A 6,144-nucleotide genomic window follows, 5' to 3' on the forward strand; every position below is an offset into this window, starting at 1 on the left:
GGAGACTTGTTCAGTCTGGCGAGCGGCACTCTCTCGGCCGATACGCCGCTTCAAAGCTGGCAGTGAGGGGTCACTTCTGCTCTGGGCCGGCGTCAATGCGGAATGGCCATTGTACAACGACATTAATGCGGGTAGCCGGCGTTCGAAGGGAAATCACGCGGGCGAGCGAGGAAGGTTTTCGATGGGTAAGGGTTGCCACTTGTCAGATGCGGATGTGGCAACGGTTCGGACGCCCACAAAACACTCCCATATTATCTTTGATTTGCCGGAAAAAGCACATCCAAGACGATCTGCGAACCTATGCAGGAGCATGTTAAATGACAAAACACGTCTGAAGCTGTTCAAATAGCCAAATGGTTGCGGGTGGTACCGAGCCACCGCCTCCACCGTTTCGTCAGTGCTCCAACCGTTTCCACCGCACCCGCGTTTCCGCAATGCGCCTGCGCCGCCGCGACATGTCACGTCGTTGCGGGCTTTGTCTCGCCTCCACCCTCGTCACCACAACTGTCCGCGGCTCCGTCTCAGCCCGTCGCCACTGTGGCAGAAGCTAAATGGGCTGGGTCGTCGCCGCGGGATGGTGCACGTAAGCATGAGCGGTATATTCCGGCAAACAAAGAACAATGAGCGCTACTAGTATATGTGATTCAGTTGAACATGACCTATAAAGTGCAATATGATGTCTAATCTACAACTAATGGCACTCTAATCATAATCAGTATAAACCCTAATTCCAGGCTCACTCATTCCCCCCCACAGTTTGTGCAGTTTACACAAAGAAGAGGAGGAATCCAATCATCTAACCCTCTTGGACGTGTAGTTCTTGGCAAGGGCAACAAAGACGGCAAAGTTGAGCAAAGTGATGGCGACAACGAGCACGAAGTAGTAATCCAGGTGCCCGTCATCCAATTCCGGTGGAAACCATCCCGTCCTGCCCCCAGCCGAGGTGACGGTCGCCACCAGCGTCACCAGCTGCGAATTGATCAGATTCCCGAGCGAGATGGACAGGAAGTAGAACGCCGTCGACGCGCCCCTCATCGTCTCCGGCGATTGGTCGTAGAAGAACTGCATCTGCCCCACGGAGAGCGACGCGTCCGAGACCGCCATCACGACGTACTGCGGCAGCAGCCACGCTATATGCCCATTTGGGCCGCCTCCTGGCCCCCGGCCATCCGCAGCCTGCGCGCCTCGGTGCACGCGGCCACGGCCACCGCCCCGGCCGCCGTCGCGTGCCCGAGCCCCATGAGCTGCAGCGGCGTGAACGCCACGGATGGCGCGACGGCCCTGTTGTAGAGCGTGACGTAGGCGGCGACGAGCACCGTCTCGATGGACGTCAGCGACGCGGCCGGGACGGACGCGGCGCCGCCCGCGATGTGGGAGTCCGTCTTGGTGCCCTGCTGCACGAACGTCGTCTGCGCCTGCGTGTTGGCGACGAAGTAGATGGCCGAGGTGAGCCATATCGGGATCAGCCGCAGCAGAGTCTTGAGCTCCTCCACCTGGGTCACCGTGCACAGCCTCCATGCCCGGTTCAGGTCGCCGTCTTCCAAGTCCTCGGCCGTGACAATGGCAGCCTTGTCCAGGCACCTGACGGACGGACACTAGCAGAGCATTTAGTCTGAAACTCTGATTAAAATCAAGATTTTCATGCCTCATAGGATCTACCTGAACTGTTCGGTGTGGTGCAATCGTTCGTGCAGGGGATGCAGCAACGGGTTCTTGACACCATCCTCCTCGTACAGTTCTGTGGCGTCCTCAGGCACCGTCAGGTTTACCTTGCGAGAGAACGCCACCAGCACTTGGAGCACGCCTTTCATCGGGCTGCCCGCCGGAGGCACCATCCGGTACATGGGCGCCGTCGCCGCGAGGCAGACGACGGCGACCGCGACGAACGACGCGCAGATTCCGTACCCGAGCCCCCAGCTCACCTTGTCCTCGACCCAAACCAGTAGCGTCCCCGCGGTCAGCATGGCCACGTTGGCCACCGCGTAGTACCAGCTGAAGTAGGACGCCTTCGCCTCCCGTCCCGACGTGTTCTTGTCATCGTCGTCGTCGAACTGCTCCGCGGCAAACGAGATGAAGACGGCCTTGGACGCACCGATCCCGATGCCGCACAGGTATATGCCCGAAAAGAAGACTAGGTCTTGGCTAAGCGTCGCCGGTGCGCAGTACACGCCCGGGGAGCACGGCGGCGGCCTCAGAGACGGCAGTGTAGCTGACATGGTGACCATGGCCATTCCCTGTTGATTTCTAGTTGTTCGTCAGAGAAGCAGAGTGCCAACCGGCGGTAATGCAGAGGGTCGATCACTTACGACGACAGAAATGCAGAGGCCGATCAAAACCGTCTTGCATTTTCCCCAGTAGGAGTCCGCGACGGCGGCGCCGAGAAGGGGCATGAGGTAGCTGACCCCAGCCCAGGAATTCACGGCCGTCACATTGGATGCGCTGTCTCCATGGAGAACATCCTGAAGATACACTATCAAGTTCAGGTAGACCCCGTAGAAAGCACTGACCTCCAGGAACTGCAGGCCTGGCGCACATCAACATGAATTTTGTTAGCTGATTCAGGTCGGTCTTCAATATCAGTACTCATAATCAGACCGAAATAATTCCAACGATTAATGGCCTGGAATTAATTCAACCTTTGGAACTACTGCATATATAGAACTGACGGCTTATGCTAATTCACTTGTCTAGAAACTCACACAAGATGACTCTGAGCGCCTTATCAGAGCAGGGACCGGCGGCCTTGTGCACCTCATGCTCCCGAGCTTCCGAACCAGACGCCCGGGCCTGGCATAGCAATTGAAAGCTCAGAATTCACACGCGTTTGCATGTTTTAGCAGAAGTTACTGGCATCCCCCTTTTACTGCCTTTGTGCGCACAGGAATCGTTGAGCGTGGTAGGCCACACCGACGGCGCAGGCTGGCTCGAGGTTGCAGCTGCAGGGAGGCACCGGGCGCGGCGGCTCCGACGCCCCTGAATCGGGCCTCCCGCAATAGGGCGCAAGCCTCCTGACCTCGATCCGATCGATACGGCAGCTAACTAGTACTTCGTCCGTAAACTAATATAAAAGTGTTTAGAATACTAAACTAGTGATCTAAACGCTCTTATATTAGTTTACAGAGGGAGTACTATAGTTAGAAGCTTCTACGTACCTCATCGTCCGCTAAGATCGGCGTCCTTAAGCTCCCACGGCGATCGGCGTCCATGCCGCCGGCGTTCTTCCTCCCGGCAGGAACGGGACGCCGTGGATTTGAGGGGGAGGTAGCGTGGGGGATAACTGTCCAAAAATAATCTAAAATCTGGAGATCATTGCTTTCAGCGACCGGTGCAGCCATTGCTTTCACTACTGTGCTGGGGGACGGTATCTTCAGATTTTCTTTTTGAATTTTTTCCTTCTTCGATGGAGTGCGTCTTGGAGGTGACGTTTAGACTTAAAAAAAATGTATAAACCGTAGACATGCACCACTTGTATTTATAAGATAGTGACAATACAGCCAAGAAACGCAACGCACACAAGCAACAGAAAGCAAAGATGATACAAGTGCTTGTACCATTGCATACCGCCCTATCCGCAACTACCAAGCACCCATCGCCGTTGTCGGAGAAGGAGAGCATCAAAAATTGGTCCACATCTTTTTTTCTTTTTTTTGGCGGGAAAGTTGGTCCACGTCTTAACACTGAAGAAACCCCTAGTCAGAAGGCGTTAACGAGTCGCGATAGACACCAACCAGGAAAGACTCGATCTAACGCGATGAGCTCTGCGAGCCTCTTCAATGGCGACTTATCATTTTACCTAGTGTTGCCGCAAAAATGTATGCTTTGATTTTTATTAGCTTCTCTCTGACATGGCATCTATAACCTTAAGCCGTTTGATTTCGAGGAATTCGAGCTTCTCTACATGGGCCGCGAAGCAAAGTAAGTAGCGCATCTTTGCGCAAGGCAAGCTCTAAGGGTGAGTGTTAGTCAATGCTTTGATGTAATACCTGGTTTCCTGGTAGCATCTTTGCTATTGGATTGTAATTCGAACATTTCATCATAAAGGCCGAATTATAAAAAGCAGCTTCGCATCGGACAGCTCAGATGATGCCTACGGCAACATCGAGCGAGAACATCTTTACTGTTTGGGAGTACAACAACTACAGTGCGACAGTCAAATTGGTAAATGGGTCGCAGGGTTATAGGTTAATGGAGACAGGACAATGCTGACAACTACTAGTAGCAAAGCTGCAAAGGAGAGGGGCTAATCCCACTATTACACCGGACATGCCGGATTGCGAGGAAGGGCTGAAACAACGCCGGACTGACTCGCCGCACTAGCAGTATCTGAGACGCATGCATGCAGGAAAATTCAAACCCCATGTCGACGTACATTACGGTGAAGGAAATATGCCCTAAAGGCAATAATAAAATTATTATTTTATATTTTCTTATTCATGATAAATGTTTATTATTCATGCTAGAATTGTATTGACCAGAAAGCTTAATACATGTCTGAATACATAGACAAACACTATGTCCCTAGTGAGTCTCTACTTGATTAGCTCGTAGATTAAAAATGGTTCAGGTTTTCTAACCATGGACATGAGTTGTCATTTGATAACGGGATCACATCATTAGGATAATGATGTGATGGACAAGACCCATTCGTTAGCTTAGCATAATGATCGTTCAACTTTACTACTATTGCTTTCTTCATGTCAAATACATATCCCTTCGACTATGAGATTATGCAACTCCCGAATACCGGAGAAATGCCTTGTGTGCTATCAAACGTCACAACGTAACTGAGTGATCATAAAGTTGCTCTACAGGTATCTCCGAAGGTGTTTGTTGAGTTGGCATAGATCGAGATTAGGATTTGTCACTCTGAATATCGGAGAGGTATCTCTGGGCCCTCTTGGTAATACACATCATAAGCTTGCAAGCAAACGACTAAGGAGTTGGTCACGAGGTGATGTATTACGGAACGAGTAAAGAGACTTGCCGGTAACGAGATTGAACTAGGTATGCAAATACCGACGATCGAATCTCGGGCAAGTAACATACCAATAGACAAAGGGAATAACATATGTTGTCATAACGGTTCGACCGATAAAGATCTTCGTAGAATATGTAGGAGCCAATATGAGCATCCAGGTTCCTCTATTGGTTATTGACCGGAGAGGTGTCTCGGTCATGTCTACATAGTTCTCGAACCCGAAGGGTCCGCACGCTTAACGTTTGATGGCGATATTGTATTATATGAGTTATGTGATTTGGTGACCAAATATTGTTCAGAGTCCCGGATGAGATCACGGACATGACGAGGAGTCTCGAAATGGTCGAGAGGTAAAGTTTGATATATAGGAAGATAGTATTCGGACACCGGAAGTGTTCCAGAATGTATCAGGTATTTATAGGAGTACCGGAGGGGTTACCGGAACCCTCGGGGGGAATATATGGGCCATATGGATCATGAGAGGGGAGCAGACCATCTCACAAGGGGTGGCACGCCCCCTATGGCATGTGGCCGATTTGGAGAAGGAAAAGGGGGGGGGGGTTTGGCCACCCTTCCTTTCTCTCTTCCCCTTTCCTTTCTTCTCCGGTAAAATAAGGAAGGGGGCCGCCACTTGGGGAAACCCCAAGTAGGATTCAGATCCTACTTGGGGCGCCCCCTGGCTGCCTCTCCTCCCCTCCCACCTATATATATGTGGGGAGGGGGCGCCTAGAGCACACACCATCAATTGTTAGCCGTGTGCGGTGCCCCCCTCCATAGTTTACGCTCCCGGTCATATTCTCGCGGTGCTTAGGCGAAGACCTGTGCAGATCACTTCACCATCGCCGTCACCACACCGTCGTGCTGACGAAACTCATCTACTTCCTCGACGTCTTGTTGTATCAAGACGACAAAGGACATCACCGAGCTGAACGTGTGCAGAACTCGGAGGTGTCGTATGTTCAGTGCTTGATCAGTTGGAGCTAGAAGAAGTTCGACTACATCAACCGCGTTGTCAAACGCTTCCACTTTCGGTCTTCGAGGGTACGTAGACATGAAGGAAATATGCCCTAGAGGCAATAATAAAGTTGTTATTTTATATTTCCTTATATCATGATAAATGCTTATTATTCATGCTAGAATTGTATTAACCGGAAACTTGATACATG

General features: G+C 51.5%; 1 pseudogene; it reads right to left on the reverse strand.

Annotated features, from left to right (window-relative positions):
* Positions 1–602: 602 nt before the first annotated feature.
* On the reverse strand, positions 603–3,350 carry LOC123190331 (protein NRT1/ PTR FAMILY 8.5-like; annotated as a pseudogene).
* Positions 3,351–6,144: the final 2,794 nt, after the last annotated feature.

The sequence above is a fragment of the Triticum aestivum genome, chromosome 2A (genome assembly GCF_018294505.1).
Source record: "Triticum aestivum cultivar Chinese Spring chromosome 2A, IWGSC CS RefSeq v2.1, whole genome shotgun sequence".
Taxonomy (NCBI): Eukaryota; Viridiplantae; Streptophyta; class Magnoliopsida; order Poales; family Poaceae; genus Triticum; species Triticum aestivum.